Here is an 11,213-nt window from a genome sequence, read left to right as displayed (position 1 = left end):
TTATGATGTTGACAGTTCAGTTCCTCTGTGGACCCAGCATGAGACATAGCCCTTGTGAGAGGCTTTGTGAGAGACCTAGTCCTAACATTAATGGTCAGCCTGTTTGTCTTCCCGTGATTGAGCAATCTTATCAACAGACCATATTAACTGAAATCCAGGGTGTTTTATGAAAACCAGGGTCTGCTGCCACTGCATCAAGGAAAATAAAAGATGCTGTTTCCTGTCTTGTTCAAGAAGAAAAGAAAGAAGTTTCTCTTTTATAATGCCTTCAGGCATTTTAATGCTCCTCTCTTTTCCCTTATCCCTGCTGCTCTTTTCCTGAGACATGAAGATCTATGGCTAGCTTCAATTTTCAACTTGTACTACTGCTTGATTGGCCATCTACCCCATCTCCTCGGGATTTATTGATCTGAAGAATGAAGGACATAATTTGCTATTCATCCCATAACCTCATCTTTCTCAGCAAAGAATAGTGAGAGTAGGCAACTACACCTTATTTCAGCATCTTTTTGGGGGATAATTTAAATATCTCCTGCTGGGTTGTTGCCTCTGCCCAGTGGGACCTCATCCTTCCATTCAGTGTGGTTGGGCGTCTCTCATCTCACATCATGAGTTGGGCAATGCAGGGTTATACCAGGAAAGAGGATATTCTTGACCTCGGTCTTAACCTTTGTGTGTTGCCAGCTGGGCTCAAGCTTCATCTTCTGGAAAGATAACAACCATCTGCTCTAGTCATGTAGATTTATTGCAGCCTGGGTTCTCTGTTATAATAAAGTTACTGTTGGACCTCACTCCCTGCCCCCCAAAAGAAAACTGTTAGCCTATAGAAAGGAGCTGGTTAACCAAGTAAAGGGGATTATTTAGTAAGTGTTTTTTCATTTTTTAAAAACTTTGTTGGGCAGCCTGGGTGGCTCAGTAGTTTAGTGCCACCTTCAGCCCAGGGCCTGATCCTGGAGACTTGGGATCGAGTCCCACATCAGGCTCCCTGCATGGAGCCTGCTTCTTCCTCTGCCTGTGTCTCTGCCTCTCTCTCTTTGTGTGTGTCTCTCATGAATAAATAAATAAAATCTTAAAAAAAATAAAATAGAAACTTTGTTTATTCATGAGAAAGAGACATAGGCAGAGGGAGAAGCAGGCTCCCCACAGGGAGCCCGATGCGAGACCTGATCCCAGAACTCCGGGATCACATCCTGAGCCGAAGGCAGGTGCTCAACTGCTGAGCCACCCAGGCATCCCAGTGTTTTTTATTTTGAAAGGATGTTGGAATGAGAAGTCTCTATCCTGGAAGAACCTATGGGATAGAAACCACTCTTCCTTACTAATCTCAGGTTGCTTTGAAACTGCAAGCAATTGCCTTTTAATACTAGTTTTGTGACATCCTGCTCCCCAATTCTCATATGGATTTCAGCAGCAGTGGTGGTAGCCCCTAGTATTAGAACTACAGCATATGCCAAAACCAGGCAAGACTAAGTCAAACTTAGAGCCATGGCAAGGTAAGGGATAAGAAACAGGCTAAGTGGTTAAGGGTATTTTGGCTTCCAGGGATCCAGTCCAATGAATATTCTTGTCATCTTTACTCTCTTAAATTTTTTTTTTTGTTTTTTAAGCCATAAGTAATTGGACCAGCAGAGGTTTATGGTTGGAAACGGGAATAGTTCTAGGTTCAGATTTTTCCATCCCTAAGCTGAAGTGTATTTTACTTTTATGTGTTTTTTCTGGATTATAAAGAGCTGATATTAAATTCAGGCATGGTTGCCTTTTATAAATGTGATATTCCTATTCCCACACTTGCTCAGGTGAGCAAACTGCACATTAAGAGCATAGTCTTTTGGCTAATTACTAACATGGCCATATGGTCAATTGTCCTGCTACATTTGTACGAACACTATTCATTTTACATATGCTGCTATAAATTACGGGATTTGTAAACTGTGCCCGCACAATGGAAGGTTGCCTCTTGAGAAATGCTATTCTTTTACTAGTCAACTTGTGATAGGCATGTGTATATAAATCTAACTATCTTTAGCACAGCTTTTCTTTATAGGAGTCATTCTCAGTGTGGTCCTGAACCAGCAGCACCAGCATTACCTGGGACTTGTTAGAATTACTTCTCAGGCCCTACCCCAGACCTGCTGAATCAGAACCTCTAGAGATGGGGCCCGGGTGATTTCAGTGCTTGCTAAAGTTTGAGTACTGCTGCTTTATAGACTATGCCAATTCATCTACGGCTAATATTGTCAGGATGAGTGATTAATTAACAAAGTCTGATTCTGTGGGCTAGAATTTTTAATGGCTGATAATAGAGAATTAATGGAAATGACACACTGTTTCTCAGGCTATCTAAGATTTTAGGGTCAATTCTTTCTATGGGAGAGGGGAACAGAAAAAGGCACAAAGTGGGGGTACAAGCTAGCAGCTTAAATTACCTTGAAACACTCCTCCTGTGTCTTCTCCATGCTTCCTTCTTCATGCTTCCCCCTCTTCCCAGGACCTTCCGTTTATTCTTTACCAGTTCCATTTTCCCTCATCTGTTCATTTTACTGGAAGGCAGAACAGTACAGTGATTAAGACCCTAGCTTTGGAATTAGATCTCGATTTGATTCACTACAGCATATGCTAAGCTACTCAGTCTCACTGAACCTCAGTTTCCCAAGAAAATAAGATCTACTTGATATAATTACTGTGAGGATTTGAGTTATGATAGCCAGTGCCTGACATATAGTAGCCACTATTGATGTTACTATTACTGTATTACATGACCTCAGCCACTTCTACTACTTCTCCCACATATACTTCTTCCCCAATAACAACAAAAAATAAATCATAGCTGATGTGCTGTTTGACATGTTTACAAGGATAGGGGTTTTGTGACAAGGAAAACTGTACTTTGACTCCAGCCTACTGGGATCCCAGACATTATGTGAAAAGGACATCTTAAGCTTTTTCCCTTTGCAGCTGGAGAGGACTATGCAGTTCTCCTTTTTCCTAGCAGCTGGTGATTTTACAGCTGTTGGATGATGGATGGTAATGAGAAGGCACATGGAACATTTCATTGTTTTACTAACATATCACCCATTGGATAACACGGAAGCCTTAGGATACCATGAAGAATTGTTTAGATGAAAAAAAAAAAAGAATTGTTTAGATGCCTTGTGCTAGGGTATTATACTATATGTTGGCAAATCAAACTCCAATTAAAAAAATATACAAAAATAAATAAATAGATAAAAAAGATGCCTTGTACTATACTTGTTAAGGTGGATTTTTCTTTTTCTAATCAGAAACTCATTATATAAAAGAGGATCAATATTTTAACAGGAGTATTCTAAATCTAATAGTAAAACATTGAAACCATATGTAGAGCCAGAAAATGGGACTTGTGGAAAATGTTACTTAGCTACCTAGCTGTGTAAGGCAAGTTTTAGAATTATTCATATAGTTTCATTACAAAAGATTTTCTCATCTGAATCTGAATACATTTAATCATACATTTATGTTTACATATCTCATATATCAAGTTTTATATGGTCAGAATAGATTTAAGACCACATTTTTCATCTTCTTTAAAAGAATTTTTTTTTCATGGCCAAAAGGTCTAATTAGAAAGCTCTTGACTCTTCAGGATATTAAGGAAAAGAACAAGGGCTTAAAGACAATTAATAAGGGCAGAAGCAATCCCAATCATTTGTCACATTAGGCTCTGGAGAGAAGAGTAATCCTATCACCAAAATGGTGCACAGTGTTGTCTTCCAAATATTAATAAACTATTAAGCCAACCAATTTGATACAGTTAGTGTGAGATTATCCTTAATCCATTTCAAGGGCTTGACTTTCTAATTTTATTTTCCTGTGTGTTACTGTGTTATAGCTTTGCCATTAGTCCCTTGGCAATGAGTAACCACAGATGCCATCGAAGGTATACAGAATGCTGATTATACTTCATTTAAATACCTTGTGTTTTCTAGAAGGGCAAGCCAGTAAAATATGTTCATGGCTGGAAATTGTTAGTGTTTTGACTATAAAACTTCCCAATGAATCTAGCCTTATTTTCTCTTGAGACAGTAAGATATACCTTCTCTTACTGGCAAAAGTTGCCTGAGATTATTCTTTTCTATTTGATGACCAGGAAACCAGAAGACTTCAGAATTGGACGCATTACAAAACAATTTTTCATTCATAAAAGAATTACGTATGGGGTTTCTTTCAGAGGTTCCCCTAGAGCGTTTAAATATTTATTTGTAGGCCTTTGACTATTTCACGTTAAGTGAATAGTTTCACTATTTCAAGGTTAAATGAAACAACTGAAAGCTAAATTGTTGGTGTCAGAGCTAACATTTCTGAAAGTGAAATATTAGCCAATAGAAAAGTAAAGTTGGTTCTCCAAAATATCATATATGTTCATTCAACTTTTCATGAACATGCTTTGCAGAAAGTGAAACATTTATATTTAGGTCAAAATTAGAGCAATGACAAGATACAAAAATAAGTCTCTTTAACAAGGTTGAGCTGCTAGCATAAATTTGGAAAGAAATTTACTCTTCAGATATTCAAGGCATATTCTACTTTGAAAATTTTTCTTATGAATATTGCCCTTTCAGTGTAGCATTTTTGTATCCATCCCACAGATAGCAGGGAGATCTCTGGGTCTGCAAGGCCTAGTCTTGCAGTTTCACTGCTAATATAATGGCGGGGAGGTGCGGGGGGAGAGATACATGGAAAGAGAAAAGCTGAGGTTACAGATAGATATCTCACTTCTGGTTCACAACCCCAGGACTCCTATCTCTGTGGTATTTCATTTGTGTCTTGCCAATTTTGTAAGAGCTGGAAATGACTTCAATTTGTCCTAAAACAATTACATTCAGGAGAAGATAAAATGTAATTTAAGTCCTTATTCATTCTTACAAGAATTTTTAGGCACCAGACACATAAGGTTAAAATACACACACACACACACACACACACATATCACAATCATTCCATAATAGAGAGATAATTCACAGCTATTTCAAATAGGAAAACTAGGTCTGTTAATTTTGACACTCGAAACCTTAACACTATAATTGAAATTACAGTTGTATTATATCTTAGCAATGCAAATATCTTAGTGGAATAAAATAGTACATGTGTGGGGAGATGGAAAGACTATATTGTATTTATTAGCTCATAATAAGATTTTTTTTTAGCCATATGGAATTCTGATGTCTTTTAGCTCTGTTCTTTAGCTCTAGACAGAAATAAAAAACAGAGAAAATTATCGTTTCAAAAACTAAAATGTATATTTAGCCTTAAAAGAGCTTGCAAATTAGAAATGGAAAAATGATTACATTTGTTCCACTATTAAATGTTTTATATATAACATGAACAACTGTGAAGTTTATAAGAGTAAACACTGATCAGGTGTCCTTTGCCTTTTAGTTTTGCATCTCTGAGGGTACCACTAACAGGCATGCAATTTAGCTAGCTCAGTCAGCTCTCAGAATTCCTGAAGGGCAGAGGTTTCTTTGTTTCCCAGATAAGGCACTGGTAGGCATTAAAATTAAAGAGAAAGTGGAATCCTAGTATTTCCATAGTTTAGAATGCTGAGAAGAGGCTAAAGAAAAAAAAAAAGAGGCTAAAGATTGTAGTTGTTTGTAGCATATATATCTTACAATTTTTCTTTGAAATTTAATTCAATTCTCATGTGTAAAGAAAAGGGAACTTAACTCTGGGATTACACAGGAGTAGTAGAGCAGTGAAGAGACTTGTGTTCCAAACTGTGCCACCTAATCTTGCTAACATAAAGGCAAGGGATTATAACCTATTTTATCAAACAATTAGGTCATTAGTGACCTTGAAAACAGAACTCCAGTCATTCTTCAGGCCTCCCACAGTCCCCTGTACTGTTCGTGATTAAAACACTTACCGTATTACCATATTGGGTTTTTTTTTTTATTTTTATTTATTTATGATAGTTACACAGAGAGAGAGAGGCAGAGACATAGGCAGAGGGAGAAGCAGGCTCCATGCACCGGGAGCCCGACGTGGGATTCGATCCCCGGTCTCCAGGATCGCTCCCAGGGCCAAACGCAGGCGCTAAACCGCTGCGCCACCCAGAGATCCCCGACCTTACCACATTGTAATTATTTTCTTACATATCCAACTTTCCCTATCTGCTAAACTACTTGTTTCTTTCATGGCCAATACTGGAACATTCACAGTGTCTAACATAAGTTCAAAAAGTTTTGGGTCGATAGATGAACTAAATCGATGGCATTTTAAAAGAGATTCATCTCAGTAATGTCAGTAATATTAATAATAATGACTGTTCCTGATTGTGTCACTTTTCGACACACATTCTTTTATTTTTTTTCCAATTTTTATTTATTTATGATAGTCACACACAGAGAGAGAGAGAGAGAGAGGCAGAGACACAGGCAGAGGGAGAAGCAGGCTCCATGCACCGGGAGCCCGACGTGGGATTCGATCCCGGGTCTCCAGGATCGCGCCCTGGGCCAAAGGCAGGCGCTAAACCGCTGCGCCACCCAGGGTTCCCGAATTTTAATTTTAAAATTCCATTCTAACCTTAATTTACTTCTTTTTTCTTAATATAAAAATCTTTAATTATTAATTTTTAATTTTTCAATAATAAAACATTGGTTTAAATTAATACAGCAACCAAAATATTTACAAAGTGACTAATATATGTCACTAAGTTAACCTGCTGCATTTTGTTGCTAAAGAAACTGATGTCATGAGAGACCTGTGAATCTGTCCACTGTTCCTCTGGTTCTTCAGATTACAATGGGATTGAGATGGCTTTGCCAGGAAATTAAACTGTTATCATTCAATACATTGGAAGCAAGATCCTACTCTCTGTGTGTTAGATATTAGATAATTATAATGTTTAAAATGTTTATATCAGTCTAACACAGTAATACCTGCTCGAATGGAATGCTCAGAGACCAAAGAGTTTCTGCAGCATGAAAGTGTCTTATAACAGTTTTTAAATAAGATTTCAACATCTTGTACAGCCATTTTTGCATGAATTGTAGGACATGAAGAAGAGAATAATAAAAGTTATAGATATTAAGACGGGGATCCCTGGGTGGCGCAGCGGTTTGGCGCCTGCCTTTGGCCCAGGGCGCGGTCCTGGATATCCGGGATCGAATCCCACGTCAGGCTCCCGGTGCATGGAGCCTGCTTCTCCCTCTGCCTGTGTCTCTGCCTCTCTCTCTCTCTCTCTCTCTCTGTGTCTATCATAAATAAATAAAAGTTTAAAAAAATTAAAAAAAAACAAAATCTGTTCATTTAAAAAAAAAAAAAAAAAAAAAGTTATAGATATTAAGAGATGAGGTACCTTAATATGTCAACTATCCCTCAACTTAATTTATTATATTAGATTTTCAAAAAGATTGCTTTTCAAATTCTCCAACACCTTTATATTATGAAAATTTTTGCTTTTTAGTCAAAATAAACCCTTAATTTTTGTCTGGACATTGTTAACCCAGCTGTGACTGATGCACTATTTTTTCAAACTATTAAAATGAACAGTTATACTTCCCTAGGAAGGAAACAGAAGAGTAGTATATTCTTGGCTATAAAATTTTATTCCAGTAAAAGCATATCTTAAGATTGAGGATTGGATTAACAGAAAATCAACCAATGTAAGACACCATAACAATAGAGGATAAAAACCGCATGCTCATCTCAATGGATGTTGACAAAATCCAACATCCTTTCCTGACTAAAAAGTAAAAAATTCAACAAAGTATATATAGAAGGGAACTTACTCAACATTATGAAGGGCATCTATGAAAATCCCAGTTAACGTCATACTTAATGGTGAAAAACTGAATGCTTTTCCCCCAAAGATCAAAAATAAAGCAAAGATGTCTGCTCTCACAACTTCTATTTATTATTGTATTGGAGGCAATAAAAAGAAACAAAAGGCATCCAGATCTGAAGGAAGAAGTAAAACTATCTCTGTACACAGATGACATGATTTTATATGTAGAAACTCCTAAGAATACACACACACACACACACACACAGAACAACAACAGCCAAAACAACTGTTAGGGCTCATAAACAAGTTTAGCAAAGTTGCAGGATATAAGATTAATAATATGTAAAAACTATTATATTTCTATACACTACAAATGAACAGTCCAAAAATAAAATCAAGAAAATAATTCCATTTATAATAGCATCAAAAAGAGAATAAAATACTTCAGAATAAATTTAACCTAAGTACAAGATTTGTATACTGAAAACTCTAAAGCATTCTTGAAAGAAATTAAAGATCTAAATAAAAGGAAAAACATCCTGTTTTCATGGATTGGAAGGTTTAATTTTGCTAAGATGGAAATAGTCCCCAAATTGATATGGATTCAGTGAAATCCCTATCAAAATTCCAAATGCCTTTTTTGCAGAAATGGACAATCAGAATTTATATGAAAGGGCAAGGACCATGAACAGCCAAAATAATTTTGAAGAACGATGAAGTTGGAGGGCTCACACTTTCCAATTTCAAAACTTACTACAAAGCTACAATAATAGCAAAACAGTATGCTACTGGCGTAAGGATAGACATATAGATTAACAAGATAGAGAGTCCAGATATAAATCCAGGTATCTGTGGTCAGCTGGTTTTTTCTAACAAAGATGTTCAGATTATTCAGTGGAAAAAGAAGACTCTTTTCAATAAATGGCACTGGGACAACTGGATAACCACATGCAAAATAATGAATTTGGAGCCTTTTCTTATACCATATACAAAAATTTACCCAAAAGGTTTCAAAGACTTAACTGTAGACTGATAATTATAAAACTCTTAGAAGGAAACAGACATAAGTCTCTGTGACCTTGCATTAGGAAATGGTTTCTTAGGTTTGACACCAAAAGCACAAAACAACAAAAGAAAAAATAAATTGGATTTCATCAAAAGTAATAATCTTTGTGCATCAAAAGATACTATTGGGGTACCTGGCTGGCTCAGACAGTGGAACATGTGACTCTTGATCTCAGGGTTGTAAGTTTGAGCCCCATGTTGGATGTGAAGATTACTTAAAAATAAAATCTTAAAAAAAAAAAAAAAGATACTATCCCAAAAGTGAAAAGAAAAAGGGGAAGACGCTGGTCAAGGAGGAGGACCCTAGGCTTGCCTTGTCCCATAAATACAATTAGATAAGTATCAAATCATCCTAAATACCCCAGAAATTGACCTGAAGATGTAGAACAAACTCCACAACTAAAAGTAGAGAAGAGGCCACATCGAAGAAGGTAGGAAGTGTGGAGACTAGGTTTGAGAGAGAAACAGATCATGGCCAGTACAGTGGGGAGGGAGGCTTGGTTGTAGAGAAGGTCAAGAAACATACTAGCACACCGGGGGAGTGCACAAGGAAGGGAACCCTCATAGCAATTGGCTTGGAAAGAGAGAGAGACTGAATTTCATGAGTTCTTGCAACCAGTGGGGCTTCAAGCCTGGAATTTTAAAAGTCAGCTGGCTTGGTTCAGGGAGAGCCTCTCAGGCACTGAGACTGCTTTTGGAGAGAAGGCAGGTCAAATAGCCTTGGACATACAGTGTGAAAACATCAATCTAAAGAGCTCCTGGGCACACAGTGGGGAAGTTATTTATTTATCCCCGAGCATGTCCCAGAGAGGCAGTGTACACAGAGAGACCCCTCTGGGAAAAAAAGGAACTGTCAGGTGCCATCCACCCCCACCCCCACCATAAGTACACAGCCATCTGTGGAAATCAGTGCAGCATCAACACTCACTACTTAACTTGCTTACACCCAGCCCTGCCTCTCCTCCAGCCCCCATTCCCCATTCTCTGGTGGAACTACCTTTCTCAGTCACACTTGCCTCAGGACCAGCATGGCAGGCCTTCTCCCTGAGAAAACCAGCCCAGACTCCTGCTCATGAGATCTGGCAATTTTGCAGGGCCTTGGTTCCCATAGCAGTGGTGACAGATCTCATTTCACAAACTGATCAGAGCACACCTAGTTAAAATGTGCCACATTCAGGCCAGGGACCAAACACTGGCCACAACAGACAAAGAGAGCCTCAGCAGACAACTAGGGTGAAGGATAAAATGGCCAGGACACAACAGCAGAACGTATACAGCACATATTGGAGACATGCCCTAAAGTGCCAGTTCCCCAGTGGTGGAGAACAGGGCAAACTACATGGCAGGGCACTACAGGACCTCTTCTTAATAAGGCTATTACCCTTAAGAACAGCTAACTTTTCTAACACAGAGAAGCAGGCATAGAGACTCTAACAAAGTGGGAAGACAGAGGAATTTGTCCCAAATGAAAGAATAGGACAAGGTCATGGCCAGAGATCTAGGTGAAACAGATATAAGTAACATGCCTCATACAGAATTTATTTTTTTTAAAGACTTTATTTATCTGAGAGAGAGAGGGAGAGTACAAGCAGGTGTGGTAGGCAGAAGGAGAGGGAGAAGCAAACTCCCTGCTGGGCAGGGACCACCCCCTACATGAGGACTCGATCTCAGGACCCTGGGATCATGACCCAAACTGAAGGCAGATGCTTAACCAACTAAGCCACCCAGGCGCCCCCAGAACTTAAAGTAATGATCATAAAGATACTTGCTGGATTTGAGAAAAGAGTGGAAAGCATCAGTGAGACCCTTAACACAGAGATAAGGAATAACATAGCAGAGATAAAGGGCTCAATAAACAAAATCATAAACACACTTGATGGAATGAACAGCAGGCTGGAAGAATCAGAGGAAGGAATTAATGACCTAGAAGACAGAGTAATGGAAAGTAATCAAGCTGAACAAAAGAAAGCAAAAAGAATTATGCAAAATGAGAATAGACTTAGAGAACTCAGTGACTCTATCAAATGTAATAAAATTCATATTATAGGAATCCCAGAAGAAGAAGAGAGAAAAGAGGTTAGAAAACTTATTTGATGAAATAATAGCTGAAAACTTCCCTAATCTGGGGAAGGACACAGATATCCAGATCCAGGAGGCACAGAGAACCCCCAGCAAAATCAACAAAAGTGGGCCAACACCAAGACATATAGTAATTAAAATGGCAAAGAATAGTGATAAAGAAAAAAATCTTAAAAGGAGCAAAACGGGGACCCCTGGGTGGCTCAGCGGTTGAGCATCTGCCTTTGGCTCAGGGCATGATCCCGGGTCTGGGGATCAAGTCCCACATCGGGGTCCCTGTGAGAAGCCTGCTTCTCTCTCAGCC

The 11,213-nt window shown here is 38.4% G+C and overlaps 1 protein-coding gene across 2 annotated transcripts in view; it reads left to right on the top strand.

Annotated features, from left to right (window-relative positions):
* NTN4 (netrin 4) overlaps nucleotides 1-11,213 on the top strand; it is a 124,991-nt gene that overhangs the window by 45,914 nt on the left and 67,864 nt on the right. The window lies entirely within an intron of this gene.

This window comes from Canis lupus, chromosome 15 (assembly GCF_003254725.2).
Source record: "Canis lupus dingo isolate Sandy chromosome 15, ASM325472v2, whole genome shotgun sequence".
NCBI classification, from domain to species: Eukaryota; Metazoa; Chordata; class Mammalia; order Carnivora; family Canidae; genus Canis; species Canis lupus.
This window is presented reverse-complemented; position numbering and strand designations above follow the sequence as displayed.